The sequence below is a fragment of the Rhineura floridana genome, chromosome 10, assembly GCF_030035675.1.
Source record: "Rhineura floridana isolate rRhiFlo1 chromosome 10, rRhiFlo1.hap2, whole genome shotgun sequence".
NCBI lineage: Eukaryota > Metazoa > Chordata > Lepidosauria > Squamata > Rhineuridae > Rhineura > Rhineura floridana.
The window spans coordinates 65,543,097-65,571,062 of NC_084489.1; the positions used below are offsets into that span (position 1 = coordinate 65,543,097).

Below are 27,966 nucleotides of genomic sequence, written 5' to 3' on the forward strand. Positions count from 1 at the left end.
TCTGAGATATTGTACTGCTCTACAAATTTGTCAAAATGCAAACACAATTTGGGTTGGTCTTTCACGGCAAGTGGATTGGATTCACTTTATTTCAAAGAATCCTGGGAAGTGTAGTTAGTGAAGGGTGCTCAGAGTTGCTAGGATAAGCCCTGTTCCCCTCACAGACATTCCATCAGAGTGGCTGACTGTTAAAACAGTCTGGCCACAGGAGCTCTGTCAGTGGAATAGGAGTCTCCTCTCAGCACCCTTCACAAACTACACTTCCCAGGATTCTTTGGGGGGAAGTCATGATTGTCTAAAGTGAAATAAAGGTCTGGCATGGGTGTGGCCCCCTGATTAGGCAAGCCCAGCAGCTGTGAGTCTGGCTTTTAGAACACTGACAGTTGGTTCATGCTGAGCATGCCCGGCACTATCATTGAGTTCAAGCCAAAGTTTCTTAAATTAATTAAAAATCAGCCAGGCATTTTTTTCACTTTTAAACTACAGAAGATGAAGCAAGGTCAGTAATAGTATTACAGGCAATTTCAACAGATTAGGAGAACTCTGACAGAAAAAGTCCAAAAGGGGGTTGGTTTTTCTCTTTCTCTTTTTACACGTTGAACTCTCAATTCTCTCTGTGTCCCGTCCAGAGCTGGAACCATGAGATGGAGACGCGGGTGGAATTAAATCTTGCTTTATTAGAGTAATGGATACATCTAGGACATTGCGCTTCATATAGAAACCTGCCTTACTCACTAGAAACCCCTAACTACACTCTAGACATGCTCTGCGGCGTGTTACCAACTTTGAGAGGCCAGCTTATGTAGGGAACATTTTCGATCATAATCTCTGACTCCTTCGTAAGTCCAGTCTCTGCCCTGTCCGTTCCTTACGGCAGCGGGCACAAGCCAGGGGGGGCATGTTTCCAACGGCTCATTGGAAGACACCTGCTCTTGGGCTGCAGGCTTGAGGTCAGGAGGTGGCGTCACGCTGGAAGCGTCCTGGGAACTGCATGGCAAGGGAGGAGCTGGTACAACCTCTGGGGTGTCCCCTGACGGGCCCTCGGGAACGACTGGGGGTGGCGCACTCTCCTCTATGGAGCTTGCGCTACCCGTGGGAATTGGCTGGAGTTCAAGTTCACTGCTCCCCCCATGGCCCCGAGCAGATTCAATAACTCCTTGGTCTTCCGCGTCTTCTGGCAGCTGAGGCGCCTGAAACTCATGCCTCTCCCCTCCCTACTCCTTCAGGGAGAGCCGAGGCTCAACACTCTGACTGTTTCGTGTATCGCCATGAAAATTGAGAGGGTTGTTAAGCAAGTGTTTCTGAATTCAGGACTATAGGTTTTGTAAGCTTTTGTTTTGAAATGAGCTTATGGGAAGCATCAGAATGGCATGGGGATATTTTCAATTTAACATTGCAGAATGTGAAAAATCCACGCTGACTATAGTATACAGCCACTCTTGTATAATTACAATACTTATTGTATAGAAATAGAAGAGGACAACAAAAAAGGTAGAACAAGAGCCCTATTCCAAAATAGAGAAATTAAAGGGAAATTCAAACCAAGAGTAGGGATGTTGAATAATCAAGAGGGGAACACACTGACTGACCAAGATGAAATAAAAGGAAGATGGAAGCAATACACCGAAGAACTCTATAAAAGAGATGCAAGGATGACAGATTCATTCATGGAGAAACTGTATGATGAAGAACCAGAAATTTTAGAATGTGAGGTGAAAGCTGCTCTTAAAATACTTGGAAGAAACAAATCACCAGGAACAGATGGCATACCAAAAGAGTTGCTACAAGTTACTGAGACTGAATCTGTCCAAATTTGGACAAAAAATTGTCAACAAATATGGAAAACTAAACAATGGCCCACAGACTGGAAGTATTCAATATATATCCCAATTCCAAAGAAAGGGGATCCCAGGGAATGCAATAATTATTGAACTATTGCCATAATATTCCATGCAAGTAAAGTAATGCTCAAGATTCTACAGCAAAGGTTCTTATCTTATATGGAGAGAGAAATACCGGATGTCCAAGCTGGATTAAGAAAGGGAAAAGGTACCAGAGATCATGTCACAAACACACATTGGATAACGGAACAGACCAAGGAATTTCAGAAGAAAATCACCCTGTGCTTTATAGATTACAGCAAAGCCTTTGATTGCATAGATCATGAAAAACTATGGAATGCTTTAAAAGAAATGGGGGTGCCGCATCATCTGATTGTCCTGATGAGCAACCTATACTCTGGACAAGAGACTACTGTAAGGACAGAATATGGAGAAACCGATTGGTTCCCCATCGGGAAGGGTGTGAGACCGGGGTGTATTTTATCACCCTATTTGTTTAATGTATATGCAGAACATATCATATGGAAAGCAGAATTTGACCAAGTGAAGGAGGTGTGAAAATTGGAGGGAGAAATATCAATAATTTAAGATATGTAGATGATACCATGCTACTAGCAGAAACCAGTAATGATTTGCAACAAATGCTGTTGAAAGTTAAAGAAGAAATCACAAAAGCAGGACTACAGCTGAACGTCAAGAAGACTAAAGTAATGTCAACAGAAGATTTATGTAACTTTAAAGTTGACAATGAGGACATTGAACCTGTCAAGGATTATGAATACCTTGGCACAGTCATTAACCAAAATGGAGACAATAGTCAAGAAATCAGAAGAAGGCTAGGACTGGGGAGGGCAGCTGTGAGAGAACTAGAAAAGGTCCTCAAAGGCAAAGAGGTATCACTGAACATTAAAGTCAGGAGCATTCAGACTATGGTATTCCTGATCTCTATGTATGGATGTGAAAGTTGGATAGTGAAAAAAGCGGATAAGAGAAAAATAAACTCATTTGAAATGTTGTGTTGGAGGAGAGCTTTGCAGATTCCATGGACTGTGAAAATGCAAATAATTGGGTTTTAAAAGAAATTGAACCAGAACTATCACTAGAAGCTAAAATGATGAAACTGAGATTATCATACTTTGGACACATAATGAGAAGACATGATTCACTAGAAAAGACAATAATGCTGGGAAAAACAGAAGGGAGTAGAAAAAGAGGAAGACCAAACAAGAGATGGAATGATTCCATAAAGGAAACCACAAACCTGAACTTACAAGATCTGAACAAGGTTGCTTATAACAGATGCTATTGGAGGTCACTGATTCATAGGGTTGCCATAAGTCGTAATCAACTTGAAGGCACATAACAACAACAACAAAGTTTTAATTGACCTGTCACAGACTCCTTTTTACATTTCATTGCAATTTGGCCTGTTTACAACTTCTCTCTCTCTCCACCCATGGATCTATATATCTGCTGACCGAGGTTAACACTTCATACATCTGATAATGTGGACTGTAGTGCATGAAAGCTTAGATCATCATCATAAATTTGTTAGGTGTTAAAGTGCCGCAAGACATTTTGTTGTTTATGAGAGAGACAAGAAACTTTAGAATCAGTGACTTCCATTAATGCAGTACTAGACTTCTCTGCTTCTTCCACACGGCTTGATTAACCATACAGTGTATCTGAGCAGCCAGTTAAGAAACTTCATGAGGCCACCTTATGAAGATTGCCATTCCTTTGTCATACCTTTAATCAAAATATTTGTCACAGCAAAGGAAAGCAGTAGCAACATTTGGCGACAATTAACAAGAAATGCAATATGAGATCCATGAATTCACCATGCATTTGTGCTTCTAATCAGTTTTGCTGGATGATCTCGACTTCTGGTATTATGAGAGAGGGAGAAAAAAGTTTTTCCATGCCATGGAAATTTCTGTAAACTGCTTTCACTTTCCCCCACTCCCCTGACTCTTAGAGCCCTTCTAAACAGCCATTCCATCAAAGGTAGCACTAAAAAGGAAATGGAGAGGGACGGTACTTCGATGAACAAAGACCCTGTAGGTGGTGGTGGTGGTCCTGGACTTGAAGTGATATCACTTCATTGGATTGGTACAGTCTTTATGTGGACTGCAGGTCTCATGGGTGCTGAATACTGCCGATAAAGCCCACCTTTTTCTAAAAGCACTTTTAGTGTGAGTGACATAGGGAAGACCCCCTGATCTCCAAGAAAGCCTTTTGCCCCTGTGTCCTCTTTGACTGTCATGTTCTTACTGCAGGGGTGTGGGAAGAGATGCTCAGGGTGTTTAAACCGGCAACCTCCCACTCTGGAATCCATTTTCACTGGAAATGCATCAGAGTAAGTCTAGCCATGATTGGAGCCAGATGTCAGAAGCATCTCTCATTTCAGCCCTTTTTATTAACTGCATGTTTAACCATCCCTCGGCATTTAATTTATTGGGGGTATGGTCCATGCTGAGCCTGTGGCCTGCATGTTTCCTGTTTAGAACCAGGTGTCATCTGATGCTGTCTCAGCCAAGTATGGCAGAGCCAGAGACGTCCAGGCTGTCTCTAAATTTGGGAATTAGAACAGGGAAAGCCAGGCTGGACCATCAAAGCATTGTTTTCTGCCCTCTGAATTCTCAAGGGGAAAAAAAAGTAAAACCTAAAAAATAGAATTGGGGATGATCATCTTTCAAGGAATTGATCTAATTTACAATCTGGAAAGAGCTGGATGCATTTGGGGAAAAAATGTGCACTTGGAAGCTCCCATTGCATGCATGGAGCTTCCTGTGTGTGTGGAGCTTCTATGGGGCTGTGTCATTTCATTCATTTGAATGGAGGGAAGCTGTGCTGTGTGAACAACTCTTTGAGCATGTGAAAGAAGAGCCTCTTCTTTGAGATGACAAGGCTCACATTCCGGGACTCCTTTTGTGCATCATCTTTACACACCCCAAAAAAGGCTTTGAATTCTCGACCACAATTACAATGAGAATATGATAGAGAAATTGCCTTGTTTCTTAAAGAACAAGCCATTATATCTCAGGGATCTAGTTCCCTCTCAGCCTTTGAATGTCTTATTTGTGACTGGGGCTCTTGGGCCAAGGGGTTGGCCTCTCTTTTTTATGCCAATTACTGCCAATAAGTCAGTTTTCTTCTTTTGATAGCTTGCAGTGCGGGGGGGGGGGACTTGGTGGAACAAAGATTTCTCTGCTCATATATGGGAGAATTCTTTAAAAGTAGTCCACCAACGGCTTCACAGCTCAGCGTGACGTGATCATACAATGGGTGCAGGGTCCTCCTGCTGTTGGCAGGATTGCCCTGAAAAAGGTACTTACTGGCATTTATTTTGGGAATGCGGTTTGGTTTCAGTATTCTGGGACAAGGTGTTTGGGGAAATAGGGTCAATTATCGGTGAGAGACTGGTACGGGATCCTAAATTGTGCCTGTTGCCTATGTTTTGTGGGGGTAAATCTGATATATTTCAACCTGTAGTAATTATTCTCTTGGTTACAGCTTGTTTATCCTTTTCTCAAGGCTGGAAAGATGATACAGTGGGTGTTGGGTACAAAAAGGCTTTACATGTCCCTAGTTTGCTGCCCTGGGCTCCTTGTGGGAGGAAGGATGGGATATAAATGTAATAAATAAATAAATAATAATAAATAAATAAAATGAATAATTTGGAAAAACTGACTGATGAAATCAAACTTACCAAGAGTTACACTGCACCTGAAAACTTTGGTGCAGTTTGGTAACATTTTTATAAGTTCTTTGAATAGATATATGATGTCATACTTTCTCCCCACAAAATATAACTTTATATAGCAAAATTGTTACTCTTTATTTGGTTGATATGCTTGTGTTTCCCCCCCATGCCACAATTTTTCTTTATCTTAACTTGTGATGGTGCTTCTCCCAGTTATTGGTTTATGCATCCATATGGAGGCTCTGTTGCAGCTGTTTGCTTTATGGACATTTAACATTTGGTCTGTACTCTGTACCTATATTCTTTTTGTCCTTACTGTATTTATGATTACACTCTAACCAATTTTTATTTTTAAAAATAGAGAATATGATAATGCAATCCTATGTACTCCTCCTTGCCGCCCTGGGCTCCTCCTGGGAGAAAGGGCGGGGTATAAATCAAATAAAATAATGTACGCTTGCCTAGGAGTAAGCCTCACTGGACACAGTGGGACTTGCCTTTGAGGAGACATGCATAAATAAATAAATGTGGCCCCATTTCCATAAACTGCCATTTCTTCCAACATTTCCATCCTTCAGTATGGAATTTTGATTTTTGCTTGGGCTGCAAAGCGCAATGTTTGAGCACTTGTTTTCTACCTGAAATAAATGAGGTATCCTATAATAGGGGAAGACCACACTCCTAGCTCATCCAAAAATGGACCAATAATAGCCTGGTACTATGGTTCAGTGGTTTAATGGGTGCAACTCAGATTGTATTTCATGTGGTTGTCAGTTAAAATCCCATGTTGCTGTCCTGGGCTCCTTCTGGGAGGAAGGGTGGGATAGAAATTAAATAAATAAAATGTTCCCTGAAGCCGAGGGTCTACAAGACTCTAGTCTAGACCAGGGGTGGGGAACTCGTGGCTCTCCAGATGTTGCTTGACTACACTTCTCATAATCCCTCACCAGAGGCTATGTTGGCTGGGGTTGCTGGGAATTGGAGTCAAACAACATCTGGTTCTCCACCCAAGCCTAGACCTTTACACTGTTTAAAGATATTTTTTTTCTGTGCATGCATAACATCCCAGGATCAATTCTTGGTATCTGCAGCTGCAAGGCTCTTAGGTACCTGGACTGGAAAAGACCTCTGTATAAATTTCCTATAGAAATGCTTCCAAGTCCAAATAGAGAATAGCGGTCAAGATGGATCAATGGCCTGCTCATTATAAAGTAAGTCGTTATGATTACACAATGACTGCCTTAAATACACAGCTGACTTATCAATGATTTGTCATTGACTATCAAGCAATGCATGATCATTTCTATAGTTGCTTGGCATTGAGATCTCAAAGACTTGCCTTGACTTCTGCAATGCCCTTATGCAACGGCTCAGCAGACAATACAGGTTTTATTGTTAATCATTTTTTTCCCCCTCACATTATTCATACAGTAGTTCAAGGGCACTAATAATGAAAAACAAATCTAATCAGAACCATAACAGTGTAACATAGTATGCCGGCCCCTACCATTAGACAGAGTGAGGTGCCCACCTCAGGTGGTGGATGCTGGGAGAGGCAGGGGACTGTGTGTTATGTGGCCTATGTGTGCCTGCCCTCCACCCCCTAAGCTACCCTTCAACTAGATTAGCCTTTCCCAACCAGTATGCCTCCAGATGTTGTTGGACTACAACTCCCATCAGCCTCAGCCAGCATCGCCAATGGCCAGGAAAGCTGGGAATTGTGGTCCAACAACATCTGGAGGCACACTGGTTGGGAAAGGCTGAACTAGATGTTGACAGTATTGATATAAGATGCAACTTGCAAATCTGGTTAGCTCTTGTACAGAGCAAGATGGGTATCATCATGTCCCTCACTTCAGGCAGTAACATTTCTTGAGCTGGCCCTGTATATACAGCAGGTATGGCAAAACCACTGGGGTAAAACAGACACCATGAAGCTAAAACTATATTCAACATAAGTCTCCAAATGTCCATTTGAACACAAATGCTTTTGTCTGTTTTGCTCAACACCTGCCTGCTTTGGCTTAGGTGAGGCTCCTAAATGCCTCTGACAATAGCCCTGCTACATCTCCTTGCCCCAGACTACCAGGCCCCAGACCCAATCTTACGTTGACCGTGTTATCCTCCTGGACCGCCTGAAGAGGTTAAGCATGGGGGGCACTGTATTGCAGTGGTTCCATTCCTTCCTCTCTGGTAGGTACCAAAGAGTGGCATTGGAGGATGAGCTTTCGGATCCTTGGCCTCTCACTTGTGGGGTGCCACAGGGTTCCATCCTCTCCCCGATGCTGTTCAACATCTATATAAAGCCACTGGGGGCAATCATCAGGAGATTTGGGCTGCAATGTCATCAGTATGCGGATGACACGCAGCTCTATCTCTCATTTAAATCTTCACCGAGGTTGGCTGTGGAAACCCTATCCAAGTGCCTGGAGTCGGTGAGTGGCTGGATGGGAAGGAATAAGCTGAAGCTGAACCCTGACAAAACCGAGGTACTGTTTGTGGGAGACAAGGGAAGGCTGGGGGATGTGGACCTGGTGCTCAATGGGGTACGTTTGCCCCTGAAAGACCAGGTCCGCAGCCTGGGGGTCATTCTTGACTCCCAGCTGACCATGGAGGCTCAAGTCTCGGCTGTGAGCCAGGCGGCACTGTATCAACTCCATCTGATACGGAGGCTGCGCCCCTACCTTCCCAACCATCTGCTCCCACCGGTAGTACATGCCCTGGTCACCTCTCACCTAGACTACTGTAATGCGCTCTACGTGGGGTTACTCTTGAAAACGGTCCGGAAGCTGCAACTGGTACAGAATGCGGCGGCTCGTCTGATTAAAGGCAGCCGCCGGCAAGATCACATCACTCCAGTGCTGAAGGAGTTGCACTGGCTACCGGTTGTTTACCGGGCCCAATTCAAGGTGTTGGTTTTGACCTTTAAAACCCTATACGGTTTTATCCCAGTCTATCTGAAGGAGCGCCTCCAGCATCGTCAGGGATGCCGCTCAACAAGATCAGCCTCAGAAGACCTTCTCTCGATCCCACCGGTTAAAACAGCTAGACTGGTGAGGACTAGAGAGAGGGCTTTTTCAATAGTGGCCCCCACCCTGTGGAACTCTCTCCCAAATGATCTCCGCCATGCCCCTTCTATGATAAGCTTCCGCCGGGCCTTGAAGACCTGGCTCTTCAGGCAGGCTTTTCGGGTGGGTTAGGTTTCTTACTGTTATGGTTTTAAATTTTAATGTTTTAATGTATTGTTTTATCTTGTACGTCGCCCAGAGTGGCTGGACAACCAGCCAGATGGGCGACTAATAAATTAAATAAATAATAATAATAAATAATAATAATACATAAAATACAATGAATAAAATGGAACAGAGGAAGCTGCCTTCTACCAAGTCAGACCACTGGTCAATCGAGCTCAGTATCTTCTTCGTTGACTGGGAGTAGGGTTGCCAGGTTCAGGGCCTGAGACTGATCCTGTATCTTTAGGAGAAGAGAAAGTCAGCCAAGTGCAGGTGTTCTTGCAACACTGTAATGGGAAAAACCAGAAGGTGGAATTCTCCCTTCCCTCTGCACAACTTTTAAAGATACAGAAGACCTCTTGGAGGCTGGGCCTGGCAACCAGCTATTTCTGGATTGTTGTTTAGCTCCTATTTTCAGTGGGAATAAATGTTCTCTTCCATAATTACTAGATGTACAGATCTCCCGCTGCCTTGCCCACAAAGAAAAAGTGTGGAAAAAAACCCTCATTGTAATCTTTTCCGAGTGAAGTACAGATTGAGACATGTTGTGTCATCAGTATTAGGCGTGTCATAACTATGTTCTCCAAGGGCGCTACAATTATCTGATTCCTGTGCATGCACAGAGCATGTTTATTCCTCAGCACATATTGCGAAACAATCATTTCTGGCTTGGGGCCATTTCATACATGCTGAACTTTCTACATGGCTATCACACTGCCATGTAGGAGATTATGTGGGCTCCACGTGTCTGTTGTGCCACATGGAGGGAAGTGTTGACACGTTTCTGCAGCATATACATGTGGTGACAGTAAAGCATGCATTCAGCACATATTGTCAGGGCAACATGAGGCTTGAGCCAGCACTCCTGTGGGTCCGGCATTGATTCTCTATTCCCTATGTCATCAAGGTTGGCAGATGGAACTGCAGGCATTTCAAATGAGGAAACACGCCTTGCTGATCCTAGGAGGCAACTCATCCTTTAAAACAGGCATAGGGAATCTGTGCCCCTCCCGTTGGATTACATCTTCCATCATCCCTGTTAGCAGATAGACTTCTAGGCACTTTCTCACTTTGCCTGCATATGGCCTTAGGTCACCTGAGCGTCTCACCAGCACTGCTGCCTCCCAGACTCAGGTAATCTCTATACTGCTTGGAGTGTGTACATTAGGATATCCATCCCTGCCTTTCTGGCAGGGTCATTCATGTCATGGAGAGGCCCCATGTGCAGGGATGTAGTTGTCTGGGGTGGTGGTGTGGTGGTGTCACAGACCTGTTACCTTTTTTGGAAGCACGGTCCCAGCCAGGTCCCTACCTATGAGCTAATCAGCATGAAAAGGAAGCATGTTAGCTACTGAGAAGAGTCTTCTCAGTGGCTGACTCACCTCCTTTCACTCTGATTGGCTCCAATCAGTATGAATGGACAAGGACTCTTCTCAATGGCTAACATGCTGATTGGCTCTAGGGACATCGGTTTCAGTGGAGTGTAGACTCACGAGATGAGAGGGAGAGCAAGGGAAACAAGGGAAAGGGGGCATGGCTGTGATGGGGCATGGTGTGACTATCATGAAGGACCTCTGCACTTCTGAATTTGCCACTACACTACTGCCCATGTGACACATCACCCAACCCAGTCCTGTGACAATGATTCTTCCCTCCCTGCCCCTGTATTGCTCTAAGGCATGCTGTACTCTGGGAGTCATTTTGGGAGGGCAACTCATTGCTAACTGAAACCCCTCGATTGCTACTCTGCACTTCCAGATTGCCCCTCTCTCTGCCTTCTGGTTCTTCCTAGTTGGTCCTGAGGCCTTTGCAGATGGGTTGCATTCAGACAGGTCCCACAATCACACGAGTCAAGGCTCTGACTTCACATGTGAGCTTCTAGACTACCCTTCTGCTATCCTGTCTTTGCCTACCTCACTCACCTGCCTTGAGCCACTTGCAGCCTTGCCATCTGCTGGGAACTGATCTGCTAATATTGTCTGACCCAGGTAATGGTCTACAGAAGAGCCACATGCAGTGTCCTATACAGAGGTTACGAGTGCAGGGGCTCCCTGTTTGCCATCTCTTGCACATCTCAGAGTCTATGACACATAAGCCAAAGCTGATGGCAGGTTTTACCCTTTAGCTCATGATGGCACTTACCTTAGTCTCTTCCGTCCAGCAACATCCAAACCATCAGAAGGCCCTATAGTGGACAAGTAAGGCGTATTGATTTTTTTTTGGGGGGGGGGAATGTCCTTCCAAGTCGCGCAGCAACTGAGAGCAGCATGACAACTCATCTCATCTGTGCATCTGGATTGCTATGCACATCCAGGCCATGCCCTCCTTGTTTTTCCCTCCAGGGATTCGACACACCTATTAAGCACACAGAACTGCTGTGTAGTATTCCTTCTACTTCCTTTGTTACAAACCAGATGTGAGGGAAACTCACAAAGGAACGTACTTTTAAGGTTTAGAGCAGTTCTTGTTTTTCTTTAAAAACAACAACACAAAGTTCTATTGCGTACAGGTGTGCAAAAAGTTTGAAACTTATGGACAGTGCCCAGTGAAATCTCAGAAGCCACAGAAAGGCAGAGCCCCACAGAGCAGACAGGGAATGGACTTCAGTGCCACGCAGTGATGATCTTTTCCTTGGCTAGGAATGGTGAGCTGAAAGAGGCAAACCCAGAGAAGTGGGGGGGGAGTGGGCAGCAGGGGCAGAGGCCCCCATTTGGCTTCCCTCTTTGGGACAGGAGGATCAGGGAGCAGAGTGAACAGTGCTTAGAAGTACATAAACAGAGCACTCAACAACGAATGCACAAGTGACTTCCTGCGGACCTCTGGTCACATGCCAGCAGGGAAGTCCCTGCTCCTGCTGGTAGAGGCAACAACCATTCCTGCATTTGAAGCACACAGAGGAGACGCATGGCTTTTCCTTTGGCTCAGTTCCCTGGAAGCACAAAGGACAGGCACCTGTGTCACCCAGCCCGTCCACTTTTCAGTGCTTGCTGGAACGGGCAAAGCTGCCCCTTTGAGAAATGACCTTTTACTCATTGTTTGATTGGTGCTGGCCAATGTCTCTGTGGGACAACCCTCCTGTTTGCTTTTCCAGGTCGGAGACACCCCTTGAAAATGAGAGGCTTCCAGCTCCAAGAATAATTGTGTATTATACAGCCACGAGAGCGGCTATATACTATAGTCAGCGTGGGTTTTTCTCATTCCGCAATGTTAAATTGAAAATACCCCCACGCCACTCTGATGCTTCCCATAAGCTCATTTCAAAACAAAACCTTACAAAACTTACAGTCTTGAACTCAGAAACGCTTGCTTACCAACCCTCTCAATTTTCATGGCGATACACAAAACAGTCAGAGAGAATAGAGAGTTCAAAGTCTGAAAAGAGAGAAAAAAACTCCAGAGCTCTTTTGGACTTTTTCTGTCAAAGTTCTCATAATCTGTTGAAATTCATTAAAAATCAGCCATGTTCACAGAGTACCTGTACTCCTATTACTGACATTGCTCCATACTCTAACCGTCATCTTCTGCCGTTTAAAAGTTTAAAAAATGCCTGGCTGATTTTTAATTAATTTAAGAAACTTTGGCTTGAACTCAATGATAGTGTCAGGCATGCTCAGTAAGAACCAACTGTCAGTGTTCAGACTTCCGGGAAGGGTGACTTCGCTTGTGCCTGCTTTTGAGACGGGCTCCCGCCTCAAAAGAAGCTTATTCAGATATAAATCAGTCAGAACATTTTTTTTTGACTGATGAAATTTCTGCCGGGCAGGGAGAAACGTAGAGATCAACCTCAAAAGCCTGTTTTTGTTGGGAGGACTGGATTTCATTAATTTATGAGAAAAGGTCCAGCCAGCAATGCCGGACGGACTTCCGAACAAGCTCTATCTGATTAATGCGATACGTTTATCTTTTCTTCAAAGAGAAAACGGACTAACAGGCAAGCACCCTTCTTTCTATTATTTTTTTTACTTGGTTTAAATTGTTGCAGCAAAAAGAGATTTGTCAAATGAATCAGCTTTAAAGAACTTCTGGGTGAGCTATAACTCTTCTCTGTTATTCACGAAATTAACAGCTTATCTCTGTTTCTATTGCAAAAGCTGTCCTGGAAGTGCATTCTAAAGATATAAACAGAAGAGGGATTTCTATTCCGAGGAACATTATATTGTCTGGGACTATTCTCTTTTTGGTCTATTTTATTTTGACGAATCTGCTTCTTCACGACGCCACTAACTGTTTTGATGCTGGGAACTAAATTTGTTTTGTATTCTTGAACATAGAGAGATAAGGCAGGCTGCTCTGTTTATACTGTGATGTCATCAAGCCTGGAATATTAACCCAATTGTTGCTGAAATAAGAAGTGGTTCTTCTTTATTTTTGTTTTGTTTTGTTTTTGTGGTTTTAAAAATGGCAATCAAGAAAGTGGCTGAGAATCTGGAAGTAATTATGTTTCAGAAAATAATGGATGAGATTGAGATAACGAAACAAACCCTGCGACAGGGCAGTAAGGAGCTGAAAATTGAACTGAGCAAAATGACGCAGGAGCTTAAAGAAATAGGGGATCCTGTGAGAGAGGAGAATGAGATCAGAGATGAGAAAAGAAAAAATAAAGGGAAGATACAAGCCTTGGAGATTGGAACAAATGTGGAATTGGAAAAAGATCTGGAGTTTATGGATATTAGAAATAAAATCTACTGTTTGGAATTTAACGTTATCTCTGAAGAAATTAATGAAGATATTAGAGATAAAGTTATCAATGGCTTGGATAATCTTCTGGACTGGAATGACGTGATGGAGCTTGATATAGAGAAAATCTATGGAATTAACTGCAGCCATGTGACAATGGAAAAACTCTCAAGAGATGAGCCAGTGCATTTTGTAAAAAAGAAGAACAGAGATATGACTTTACAACAATATTTCAGCAACTTATTCAGAATTGATGGCAAGAAAATATTTGGGATAGAGGAAATTCCCATCAGACTCTTATTATATGACTATGGCTATGACAGCAAGATTATTATGGAATACGGATAATGGAAGATTGGACACTGAAATTACTGGACTTAACAGGACTATTGAAGATGGAAGATGGAATTAATATGGATAATGGAATAATGGCTATTGAAATTATTGGATTTAACAGATTTTGATGAGATGGATTAATCGATATGTTTATTTGGATTATGGTTATGACAATAAGATTATTATTATTATTAACGAGATGGATTAATCGACATGTTTATTTGGAGAAAAATTGATAGATATATTTCTTAAAGAATTGAAACCTCTCTTTGACTTTTTGTGGAAAGAATAAAGTAATGTTTATGAGATTTGATGATTAATTAAGATAACTACTGGAGGAAAGTGATTTTATAATATAATTTAAGAGACAGGATTGTTATATATTGTAGACCTATAACTGATTTGATCTGCGACAAATGGGAAGTCAACATTTTATTTTTTTGTTTAATCATTTTTGTTTTGTTTTGTTTTTTGTCTTTGAATGTTTTATGATTTTGTTTTGTATGTTTTATGAAAATTTGAATAAAAATTATTGTAAAAAAAAAAAAAAGAACCAACTGTCAGTGTTCTAAAAGCCTAACTCACAGCTGCTTGGCTTGGCTAATCAGGGGGCCACACCCATGCCAGACTTTGATTTCACTTGAGACAGTCATGGCTTCCCCCAAAGAATCCTGGGAAGTGTAGTTTGTGAAGGGTGCTGAGGGGAGGCTCCTATTCCTCTGACAGAGTTCAAGTGGCCAGATTGGTTTAACAGTCAGCCACTCTGATGGAAGGTCTGTGAGGGGAACAGGGCTTATCCTAGCAACTCTGAGCACCCTTCACTAACTACACTTCCCAGGATTCTTTGAAATAAAGTGAGTCCAATCCACTTGCCGTGAAAGACCAACCCAAATTGTGTTTGCATTTTGACAAATTTGTAGGGCAGTACAATATCTCAGAGAGGCGGTCAGGTCTCCTGCTCTCCTGGTGCATTCACTAGAGCTGCCCTATTTTCCTGCTTTTTAAAGTTTGATAGAAATATCTGTGGGCTATAGGTACATTCTTACACTGCAAGGGTTTTTTTTGCCTATTAGTGAATATGAAACTAATATCTCAGTGGTGACCCCCAAATTATGGAATGATCTCCCTGACGAGGTGCGCCTGGTGCCAACACTGTTATCTTTTTGGCACCAGGTCAAGACTTTCCTCTTCTCCCAGGCATTTTAGCATGTGTTTTTAAATTGTTTTTTTTAAAAAATTAAATTGTGTTTTTAATTTTTTTTTGTTTTAAAATTTGTATATTTGTTTTTAATGTTTTTAATTGCTGTAAACTGCCCAGAGAGCTTCAGCTATGGGGCGATATATAAATGTAATAAATAAATAAAGTCCATTACGCTTTGTGACATGTTCCTCGTAGCCCTTGGCTTTTCCTCTTCTCTCCTCCTGTCTTTGCTCTTCTGCTTTCAAGAAAGAAAGAAGCCTGCAAAGCAGAGCTGTGAATCTCGTGCTTATTGCCTGTGCACCTTTTCTAGGCTGGTCCCTCAGTCTCCCTGGCAGTCTGGAGATGGTTACACTACACCACATTTGTCACGTTGGGTTGAATGACAGCATTGTAGCAGACATTGGGAGGGGGAGAGAAAGATGGGTTTGTCGATGTTTCATCTTTTCTCCCAGCCCATGGTAGTGATGGTATGACACGGCCCATCCTTCTGCACCATCCTGAGATTGGGGGAACAGAATCCCCTTTTGAAATTAAAAAGAAAGAGCCAACATATTAGAACAGAATCAAAGGAGGGACTATCAAACAAGCAAGGCCTCCTCCATCATCAACTTCTGCTGTCTCTATAATCCCCTGCCACCGGAATGGCCTTGAAACTCTGCGGACCTTTCACGAGATTGTCTGTATCATCATCATGCTTTGAAGCGCAAGCTGCTAGCATCTTATTACTGACAAAGATACCCCCCGAGGCTTACATGGTCCTGGGGTCTGCTGGCCTTCAGGTTTGTGTCACACGTGTGCTAATTTATCAAAGCCTGGAAGAGTGCACCTTGTCAGACCTAAAGGCAGCTGGCTGCTCTTGCTTTTTTACTTTCCGAGGCCTGAAAAATACACATAAAGAAAACTATCTCATTGGTCCCATCTAGCTTGGTATTGTCTACATCTGGGGGTCCCCAATGTGATGCCCATGGGGACGATAGTGCTCTTCAACACCCCCTTGGTGTCCACCAAGGCTTCCCGCCCCTCCCATTTTTTATTTTCTTTAAACTGAGTTTTGTTTTCTGCTTTTTTAACCACGGGTAGTGCTGGGCTGGTTGGAAAATGAAGTGTGGATATCCCATCACACCGCTCTCTAATTCCAACTCTTTCCCCCAGAATGCCTCTAAGTCCTCTGGGGTGCTTTGTCTGCTTTTTTTGTTTGTTTGTGTTTTGTCTTCTTTGGGGGGGTTGTTTGTTTGGAGAGATTGCCTCCTTTTTTTGTTGGTTTGGCTGTTTGTGGAAGTATTTATGTCTGTTTTTCTTTTCTCTGGTTGGGCTATGTTTTGCCTGTTTTGTTGTTGTTTTGTCTGTTTTGAGGGGAAAGAGCTATTGCACTCAGGGCCTGCTGATGGGCTCTCCATAGGCATCTAGCTGACCAGGGCCAAAAAGGCTGAGGACCCCTGGTCTATAAAAGGGGTGGGGAAACTGTGGCTCTCCAGACGTTGTTGAATAACAGCTTCCATAATTTCTGACCGGTGGCCATGCTGGCTTGGGCTTATGAGAATTGGAGTCTAGCAACATCTGTTTCATGAGTTCCTTCACAGAATTCAATTACATCTAAGAAATCTAGCTGGAGAGGAAAATCTACTTCACTTAGAGCGGGGGTGGGCATCCTTTTTTTCTTTGGAGAGTGGCATTCTCTTGGGGTAAACTGTTGGGAGGTCACATGCTAGTGGTAAGAAGGGCTAAAACCTTGAGTGGGTGTGGGCAGATTAACAAGTGGTAGGGGGAGAGGGATGAGTGGATCTGCCCATTTTAGTTTCTCTCCGTGTCTCATTCACCCAGACTTAAATTCAGTTTTTCACATTTCCACATCCGTTTGTTATTTTTTTTAAAAAAATGTCCTCATGAAAATTCATGTGTATGCAATTTTCATTAATATACTTTCTTCTAAAGCAGTTACTTTTAATATGATGCATTTCTGCATGTTCTTTTCACTAGTATGTGCATTTGTATGCAATCTGTACCCTAATATATGCACTTGTACAAGCAATGTACAAAGTACTTGGCTGGAGACTTGCAAACTTTGAAGGATGGCGTTTCAGTTTTTGTATTGTTTCAGAAACACAAATTTGATAGGTTCACATTAAAATGCAAGCTGAATTGAATTTCTTCCCCACCCCTACTGGGGCAACCCCCCTCTCCCCCCTTCCCATTTTTTCCTTCCTTGCTACCCCAGAAAATTCAGCCAACGACCACATTAAATTAGAGTGAAGGTCATCATTTGCCCACCAGTGGCTTAGAGCATTGTGGTCCAGATCCTATACATGTGTTTGGACTCCCTAAAAAGTAAGAAGGGGGTGACAACTAGTTGCCAAATTCCTTTTCTAAAGGTTTCCTGAGAGGCGCACAATAGCCATTTCCAACTCGGGGCACCCTCAGGAGGAGTGCAGGGTGAGATGCATATGTGACATCTCTGCTTGCGATCATTATTGTTTTATAGTGTCTCCAGTACAGGATTTAGAACATGGAGCCCCAGGTTCAAATCCCTTCTCCACCTTGGAGTGCACTGGGTGACCTTGGGACAGTCACTATCTTGGAGCCCAATTTACTTCACAGTCTTGCTGTGAGGAACAAAAGCATGGAGACCATGTGTGCCATCCTGAGGTCTTTGGAGGAAGGAAGGGACACAAAGGGAATCAACAGATGGACAAATTCATGCTTATTTCAGTATTGTGCAATGCACTCTTATTAGCCTATGGCTAGAACAATAAAGCTAAGGATAAAATATCTTGCCAGGAAGCCCTAAAGGGATCAGTCATGGATGTTGGCACAGTTCCAGTGCTGATCTGTGAACGGGCACATGGGCCGATCCAGGTAGCATGAGCATGCAGATGTGAGGCTTTGAGAGATCCCATAGTCTGCAGTGCCCATGCTCACCAAATCTCAACCCTGAAGGGTTTTCTCATCGCCAGTCGAACATCAGATAAAAGCCAATTTTCATTTTAAAGACTCTTCCCAGAGGGCAAAAAAGGAAAAACCCAAAGCCTTGTGCACGCACTTTAAATGTATGCAATTAACATAACTGCACCGTGTGTTAAGCTGCCCAAAGATAGAAACAAAGCAATTAAGACAGTCCTAATTGCACCAGGGGGATTGTGTGCCATAGAGGGAAAAAAAAGACAAAGGCAAGCTGTGTCCAAGGAGACAGGCAAGAGAACCAAAGTAGCAACAGCCCAAAGCAATCCCGGAGGCAGTCTCTGAAGAGTTGCCAGTCAAGGCAAGAGAGGAATTTGCCAAGAAGTTTGCTCAAAATCCAGCCATGGCAGCAAATGATATGCCTTGCCTTGGCACTGTGGGCCCACCACACTTTTGAAGTGGCCACACTTGTTGAGTTTATTGCAGGAGTAACAGCGATGAAACGGCACAGCGTCAACAGCAGCACCATAAACATGGAGTTTAAGCCTTGACTTAGTAATTGTCACTTTTCCCAGCAGTAAAAATGTAGAATTTTTGTTTTTAAAAAAAGCTTCTTGCCTGTGGCCAAGAAATAAAAAAATATTGCACATGGTCACCAAAGCTTAGTTGTGATTAGGGATGAGGGTTTCTGCCCGTTTTGATTTCCCTGTTGCCCATTTTACCAATTTTAAGTTCAGTTCTCCATATCGGTTTGATTTTAAAAAAACACACACACCTTGTGAATGTTCATTGACTTCAGTGAGAATTTCACCCAACATCTATATTTTTAAATGCAATTTTGCCTAAAAGACATAGCATTTTAGTGTGAATTTCTTCTAATATACACATTTTATATGCATTTTTGCCTATGCTTCTGCAAAGCAATTTCCCCTAATAGTATGTGTTTTTATATGTTATTTTTGCTAATATGTATCCATTTCTATGCACACTTTACTCCCACAGTATACGCATGATTTTTGTACAATTACTTGGCTGGAGAAATGCATTGCAAAATTCAGAGAAGTGCAAATTTTGAAGGATGGCTGTGTTTTGGCTCTCATATTGTTTTGGAACGTATGAATGAGGAAAGTTCACATTTAAATGCAAACTCTGTTGAATTTCTTACACAACTGGACCCAGAGCTGATCTTCATATACAGCAGAATCATATGATAGAACCTTTCTACTTCAGACTGCAGGGATGGGGCGTGGGGTCTCATATATATAACTGAAGGCATCCTCCTCTGAGAAAGAATTTTTTTGGACATAGAAATGTGCTTGGAAAAGTTACTTTTTTGAACTACAACTCCCATCAGCCCAATCCAGTGGCCATGCTGGCTGGGGCTGATGGGAGTTGTAGTTCAAAGAAGTAACTTTTCCAAGCTCTGACCTTTTCCCTGAAGTGTTCTGTATGCAGTGAGTGTTTTCATGGGGGAACATCAATGCAATCTCCTGTTTGCACCCTCAAGTGATAAATCTGTATCATGTGATTCTACTGTAATTGGCTCCAGTTCCAGAGGGTTGGATCTTGAAGTGCTGCAGACCACCTGGCTTCCACCCCACAGTTGTAAGCAGGGAGGGGGGTGACGCTAAAAGCAGTCCCAGTTCCTTTCTCTCTGTTTTAAAATTTGTTACTTGGCAAAGAGAACTTTTAACTTCTCAATTCCCTTAAAAGCTAAGAGAGTACCTGGCAGCAGTCAGCACTAACTATGAAAGAGGTATAGCCATTCACACATGGGGGGGGGGTTAGAAACAGAAGAAGCCAAACAGTAGCAGAAGCTGGATTCCAAATGACGACTCCACGTGTATTTTCCTGTTACTGCACAATATTTTCACTTTCCCCTTGCAGTCAATGCATGATTGTTTCTAAAAGTGACTACCACTTTCTTCATCTGATCTCTTAAAGAATGAATGAGTTATGTCAACTTTTCCAGAAAGTATTTAAAAGTTGCAGTGATGATTAGAAACCATTTCAGAGGCTGTTGGCACAACCCATTTTTAATGGATCCACAATAAAAGTCAAAAGCAAGAAAGCTCTCCTGTAAGCATGCAATCAAAAACAAAGGAACCAATTTGCCATGTTTACCCCCTTTCATATGCAGCTGTAGCATCTTGCAGGGGCAAATATCCTATGGTGTTATCCAGTGGATGGGGGGCTATGTGTGAATGATGCAGCCGTGCAGGGAGGGCTGTTCATGTAGTCTTTTCCCAATTATCAGCACCCTCCGTCCTCCTAGCCAGGAAAGTAGCTGCCACACCACTGTGACTACATGCGCATAGAGCCTCTTCAGTTACCCATATTATGAGGCAGGGAGAGAGGTTGCTTACAACTTGCTATGTAGCGAGAGTTTGAAGATATGCCGTGAAATATAGATTAAGGGATGCTAATTCTATTCAGTGCCTGCAAGGACAGGATGGAGAGCAGACATTACCAAACCAGGGAATTAGGAATGCATGAACGTTGCCTTATGCTGCTAAAGGCAGTTGGCCCATGAAGCCCAGCATTATTTTCCCTGACTGATGGCAGCTCCCCAAAGCCGAGGTCTTTCCTGTCAGTTTCTGACTGATCATTTTTAGGGGAAAATGCCAGTGGCTGAACCTCAGGCTTTCTGCATGCGCTCTGTCATTCACCTCACTGCTAAGCAATGGCCCCTTCCCAGTTTTGCTATGCCTTGGGGGCATCAAAGGTCGGTCCCTCCTCCTGTTGTTCAGATCAGTTCATGAGTGCAGAGGTGGGCAACTGTTTTTCTGTTAAGGGCCTAATTCGCTTGGAAGGATTTGTCAGGAGCCACATGCCAGTTGTGGGTGTGGCCAGAGCCACTCTCTTTTCTCTCTTCCTATAACCCCCCTCTCTGTATGTGTCTGGAACCCCCTTTTCTCTTTCCGCCACCCTCTTTCCCTCCCGGCCCAGATTGCTCTTGCCTCATTCTTTTGAGAGGTGCCTGCTTGCCCCCAGAATATAACCAGCACAGAGTTTCAGTGCCAGCAAAGAGTTTCAGTATCAATGAATCTGTCCTTGTCAGGGACACAGCTTTCCCCCTAGTTCATTTGCCTTAAGATTTATTTTATTTTATTTAAAATATTTATAAATCACACTTTCATATATAATCACAAGGTAGTATACAGATTAAAAAAACCACAGCATTACAATTAAAACAAAAACACTGATCGCATTGGTATGAGCTGGCTGACAAAGAATCTCAGATTTGAAAAGCCTCACTAAACCATACAGCCATTACAAGATGTCTAAAAACAAGCAGGGATGACTCCTGCTGAACCTCTATTGGCAAGGAGTTCCACAGGGTGGAGCCAGCCACACTAAAAGGTGGGTCCCTTGTAAAGGCCGGCTGAACCTCGGGGGCATGTGGGATCACCAATAGTTCCCCATCAGAAGACCTCAGTGATCGACGTGGACCATAAGAAATCAGGCTATACTTAAGGTACTTTGGACCCAAGTTATTTAAGGCTTTATGAATTAACACAAACCTTGAACCTGGCCTGGTAGTTCTCTCAGCAGTGGAGTAACATGATGCTACTAGTGTGCTCCTGTGAGCAGTCTGGCTGCTGCATTCTGCATTAGATGCAGCTTCTGGACCAGATGCAAGGGCAGCCCCACATAAAGCATGTTACAGTAATCAACACTCGAGGTTACCAAAACATGGACCACTGTGGTCAGGCTATCCTCGACAAAGAATGGTTACAGCTGGCATGCCAACCAAAGCTGGCAAAAGGAACTCCTAGCCACTTGGGACTCTACTGAGAAAGATGGATCACGGAGTACCTCCAAGATGTGTTAAATGCTTCAGACACCAACAGTACTTGGATGGGTGGAACATCATTCAAAGATGTGAAATGTAAAGTCTTGGGAAAAGGACTCAAGCCAGCCTTTCTAAGACATTCCTGGGGTGTGGATTTCATTATTCCCAGTTCATGTGGAAGCTGACAATTTTCCAACTTCAAAAATGAGGGAAACCAAGGATTTTAATTAATAAACATAAATTGCCCATGTATAGGTTTTTACGGTTGTCCTAATTAACAGCCAATCCTTTGATGTTTAGTAAACTCCTCTTGTACGGCTACAAGCTTAAGAAAGCTTAACTGAAGGTGTCAACTTTAATGTAAAAAAAAAAAGCCTCTAAACTGGCTTAGAGCATGGCACTGTAATATAAAAAGCAAACTTCCCTCCTCTTCTTTTACTTTGTCTCCCACAGTCGGTTGACATATGCAAGACAATTTCTCAAAGGAGCATGGGAAATGCCTAAAAAATAGAATACAAACATAAGACGCTGACTTATGCCTTCACTGTCGGAGGCAGTATGCTTCTGAATGCCAGTTGCTGAAAACTGCAGGAGGCAAGAGTGCTGTTGCGCTCATGTCTTGCTTGCAAGGACATTAGACTAGATGGACCACTGGCCTGATCCAGAAGGCCTTTTCTTATGTTCTTATGTTCACTTCCAGGAAAAGATCAAGTTGATTAAGGAACCTAACTCAAAAAAACACATAATCATAAAAACACATACCGTATAAGGAAAAAGTACCCAACTAATAAAACAATGAGAAACAGCAACAGAAGCAGCAATAAGACAATAGTAGAACCAATAGGTTGCCAGAGCATGGATAAGTGTGGCCAAGCTATATCTGACCAGAATGGGTTGCAGCTGGTGCACCAAATGAAGTGCCCAGCTGCACTATACATTGAATGCAATATCATACCACTTTAAACAGCCATGGTTTCCCCAAAGAATCCTGGGAACTATAGTTTGTTAAGCGTGCTGAGAGTTGTTTGGAGACCCCATTCTCCTCACAGAGCTACAATTCCCAGAGTGGTTTAACAATTCATCCCTCTTTCCAGGGAACTCTGGGAACTGTAGCTCTGTGAGGAGATGCTGGACTAGATGGGCCACTGGCCTGATCCAGCAGGCTTTTCTTACATCCTTATGCTGAGTTAGACCATTGGTTCATCTAGGTCAGTATTGTCTGCACTGACTGGCAGCATCTCTCCAGGGTTTCAGGCAGAGGACATTCCCAGCCCTAACTGGAGATGCCAGGGATTGAACCCGGGACCTTCTAAATGCAAGACAGATGTTCTACTACTGAGCTCCAGCCCTTCACCAAATATTAGCTTCTGTGGCACTCAGCACATGAAAGTATCTTCAGTCATAGAGCCCATCTGCAAGGATGAACAAAACATTTCCTAATATGTCACGCAGAAAGAGATAAGAGATGCGTCTGGGCAAGGTGCCATGCAAATGAGACAGAATCGGACATACAATGTTACCATTTTAATAAGGCTGCAATCCTATACACACTTCCCTAGGAGTAAGTCCCACTGAACTCAGTGAGTCTTACTTCTGAACAGACATGTATAGGATTGCATTGCTAACTACGCTATTGTTGTTGTTGCTTCCATAGAAATTTCTCAGATGTTTCACCTGAGCCAAGACATCTAACATTTGCCTTGTTTTTGAACTCTTTTATCTTTTTTTTTAAAATCCACTTAAAATTAGTGATGTTTTGAACTCTTTTTGGTTCAATTTGTAATCAACTTAGTATTTACAAGACTTCTTGGCAAGAGTTTTTTGGGGAAGCCCATCTGTTTCCTAAGCATTCTCTCCTGGCTTGTAATATTGGCCCGTCTGCATGGATGATGCCATGTGTATGCAAGTGTAGAGCATTGCCCCTGAGATATGTTGTTCCTAGCACCAGTCATGACAGTCGGTCACTTGGTAGTTCATCCTCCCTCCCAAACGTACATACCTGGGATCAAGACTGGGTGTTAAATCTGTATGGAGAGAACAACAAGCACATTCACACTAAAGATGGAAGGATCCGTCCATTTTGGTTGTCTCAGCTTCTCATTTTTCCAGTCTTAAATTCCACATCTCCGCAGCAATTTGCAGGTTTTTTAAAAAAAAAAACTCATGAAAATTCTTCAGCATTTTAGTGTGAATTTCTCCTAAGAAACACATTTTTGTATCCAGCTTTGACTAATCTATACATTTTGGCAAGCAATTTCTCCTAATATAATGCATTTTCACCCGTTACTTTCACAAATATAGTCATTTTTATGCCCACTTTCCCCTGAGAGATGAATTTTTGTAAACATTGTTTGGATGGAGGGCTGCATAGCAAAATTTGGATACGGGTGACTTTCAAAGGATGGCTGTGTTTCGGCTCTCATACTGTTTTGGAAAGTGCAAATTTGATAGAGTTGGCTTTAAGTGCAAACTGAATCAAATCTCTCCCCCATCCTTAGCCAAGAGTAAAAACATAAGAAGAACCTGCTGGATCAAGACAAAAGGCCATTCTAGTCCAGCGTCCTGTTCTCACAGTGGCCAACCAAATGCTCATGGGAAACCCACAAACAGGACCTGAGTGCAAGAGCCCTCTCCCCTCCTGCAGTATCCAGCAAACTGGTATTCAGAAGCATACTGCCCCTGAGCGTGGAGGGAGAGCATAGTCATGGGTAGTAGCCATTGATAGCCTTCTCCTCCATGAAAAGGGTTTCAAGGAATCACAGAACTTGTAGGCTGCCTAGTTCAGCAACCCCCTTCAATGCAGGAAATGCAGAGTGAGAGCATCTACAACAAGTGGCTTTCCAGCCTCTGCTTGAAGACCTCCAGCAAGGAAGCCCAGGCGCCCTTTGGTCATTGGCTACATTGTTCAACTGTTCTTACCATCAAGATGTTTCTCCTAATATTCACCTGAAATCTACCTCTTGAGTTCCTTAGACCTAGCCCCATCCTCTGCAGCAGTAGGCTTTACCTTCATGACAGTGGGGGCTGGGAGCTCCATGTCAGTGGGGCAGTGGAATCTGCTCCGGGATTGAGTCTGAACTTTCAAGGTGATGTCCAAGGTGCGGAAGTATCTTGGATAGCTCCTTGAAATTTCATTTGAAGAATCCTACCATTTCACCCCTTCAGTCTTCTTTCCTCCTGTTAACATTAAAGAACTTTTGTGCATTTGCAAACAAAACAATTCACTTCGCAGTTCATGAAGTTTTGCTGCAGGCAATGAGCATTTCAGCAAGAGCGAAGGGTTTGACATAAAGAACTTGGTGTGTGTACCTCCAAAGTGGCTAATTTGGGGCACCTGGTGTATTGAATGCTGACTGAGCATGCATAGAATCTCCTATTAGGGGAAAGGCTATAGCTCAGTGGAAGAGGATCTGCTTTGCATGCAAAAGGTCCCCGGTTCTATCTCTGGCATCTCCAGGTAGGGCCAGGGATGTTCACTGTCTGAAACCAATCAGTGTTGACAATACTGAGCCAGATGGGCCAATGGCCTGACTCAGGACAGGGCAGCTTCCTATGTTACATTCCAAGCCAGGGAAAAAATATTTTGGAAGAAATATTGCTTGAGTTGCAATGCAGCCAAGCATTATGAGCTGAACAAATTCACATTCTGAACCAGATAGTTACAAACTTTGGTGACATTAGTTAAAAATGGTACAGTACATTTCACAAAAGCCTAACGAAAGCTAGCATGACATGTCTATTATGTTTATGCTATTGGTTCATTGCAAAAAACAAAGCATCCACCCAACCACCATGGGATTGTGAAAATTCAACACAAATGCACAGCCCACCTTTAACCATTCAGGAGCTGCTGCCATCAAATTGTGTGGGCTAGCCTGCTTACTGTGAATGTATTTGGGTTAACGTATATGGGCATGTAATTTTCTCTGTAACAGAGTCACTCTGTCTATATTTTTAAGCTAAATTATCAGCAGCCAGGAGACCTTCAGGGCTGAAACCTTGGTTCTGATGAAGTCACTGGGACTCTTGCCATAGATGCCGGCGGAGCCAAGAAGCTCCCCCTGCAGTCTAATCCGATGTCTGGCACTCCTTTCTGTGTCCAGGAGCAAGTTGCTCAGATTATGCACCTTGGTAACCATCGTTCATAAATGAGGTCTAATAACCCCCTCCAAGGAACCCTGGGATGCTGAATTCAGCTGCATAGCTCTTTGAAGTTCAGTGCCTTTGTTCAGTTGGAAGCATTTTTCCAGGAACTTTTGATTTCTCACTGCCATTAATTGTTTCTGCCCTCCACTCAGTGGTGGTGAATTAGCTGGGGAGCCAACCCAGTGAATTTGAGAACTGGATTTCTTTCCTCCCCCCAGCCACTCCACTTGTGCTTGGAGCAGTTTCCAATCCGCTCTGACTCACCCAAACAGACCTATTTCGTCACAAGCTAATTTAACACTGAGCTGTCTCTAGCAATTGACCATGGATGGAAAGTGCCCAGGATAGTCTCCAGTCCCGAGTTGGACATGGGATGATTCAGACTTCCATGTCTCCAGGAAAACCACAGATGGCCGCACCTGTCCCTTTGTTCAACAGTTGCATTTAGCAGAAAGCACAGTTGTAGAGGCATAAGGCAACCGCAGCTCCTGTCTGACTCCCCGCCACCACCAAACATTCTGAGCAAGCCCTTGCTCTGTGCAGATCTGGGCTCTCCACATATTCCCTGAAGGCAGGCTATACATCTGAAGGCACATCAGGCCAGCACCCTGCTGAGTCAGGTCTGGTCAGTGCCTGGATGGGAGACTGCCTGGGAACCATATGTAAGCCGCCTTGGGTTTCTATTTTGAAAAGAAAGGCGGGGTATAAATGTCATTAAATAAATAAATAAATAAATAAAATCCATTTAAAAAAATTCGGTGGAAACTTCCTCAGTATAAATACCATTTGCCATCTAACACAACCAAATAAGTATGGCTAGAGTGCAAGAAGCACAATTTATGCACTGCTTAGTAAGTATTCGTTATTAGAAAGATAGAGGGCCGGCCACTATGCCCAAATTAGCTCTCCAGATCAGAAGGCTGGGATTTTAGAGTGATTGTGCAAGTACAACCTTTAAAAATTATGCAGCACTGACATGGAAACTTTTTTTTTTGCAGGCGGTGGGAGCAGTTCCAAACTGGCAATCATAACCCTTTGAACTGTCATTAGTGACTCTGCTGGGTATATATATATCTTGGTCAGAACCGGACCTTCTTTGACTGAGTAACCATTTAGCCAACATGGTGTCCAAGCCAGTTTCTGGTCTATGTTCACATCTTGCCTGCCTCCCACCTAGCGCTGGAATAAGCAGACTTTGTTAACTTGATTCTCATCAACTTTAACTCTGGGTGTTGTGACTGGATGGTCTAATTGGCTCCTCCTCCTGGTTCTTGTCTGTGATGCTCCTCTTTGTGGTCCACTACTCCTCCTTCTATGCATTTTGCTGGTTATGCTCATTTCTCCTACTAGTAGGGTGGGTCTGTAAAGATTCTTGTAGGGAAGGGGAGTTTCACTTGATATTGCCTTTTTTAAAAAAACAACAACTAGAAATATAGAACATTTTATGTGAGTATATATAGCATATTTAATGCAAATATCTGAAAGGCTTGGGTTGCTTTTAATTAAATACAGCTGCTTTTGCATCTCTGCACAATTACTCTTGGTGGAGGGCCCCTTTTTATTCCCAGAAACCTTCTGCTAAGGAAGGATCTTCAGATTCTTTCACCCTAGTTGTAACCTCTCACTCACTTGCACATGGGTGATTTCCACCGACACTTGCCTAAAGAATTATTTAAAAGGTTTCCTTCAGTTGCTTGTAAACAGATGCTCCCTCAAGTGGGACAGATACATCATTGCACTGTGAGATTTGCATGTGATTACTGGTGTGATAACAGTAGACAACAACTCCAGAAGAGTTTACCATGTCAAAACCCCCTCCCAAATCTGATGTCTCCCTAGTATGGGATGTTGTTTACATTGCACAACTGAACAGATTGTCTAGCATGATGCAAATGTGAAATAAAAGGAACAGAAAAGTAAGGTGTCTAGTAAAAGTATACAATCAACAACTCATTTAAATTCAACTTAGCATCTACATGTACAGCTATGAAGGCTTCCACATAGACCCTTTTCTCAGGAATCACCACTCTTTGTTCACTCATATAACACTCTTGTTCACCTGTTACATTCCAGTGTTTTCTGAGTACCATTAGGAGAGTGCATCAAATGCCAAGCCAAAGCAGGGTGGCTTGGAG

The 27,966-nt window shown here is 43.1% G+C and overlaps 1 long non-coding RNA gene across 1 annotated transcript in view; it reads left to right on the forward strand.

Annotated features, from left to right (window-relative positions):
• The window catches only part of LOC133365479 (uncharacterized), a 50,105-nt gene extending 22,417 nt beyond the window's left edge, over positions 1 to 27,688 (forward strand). The window contains exon 3 of the long non-coding RNA XR_009758224.1: positions 26,830 to 27,688. This is a non-coding gene — a long non-coding RNA (uncharacterized LOC133365479). The remainder of the gene's footprint in view (positions 1 to 26,829) is intronic.
• The last annotated feature ends 278 nt before the right edge of the window (positions 27,689 to 27,966 follow it).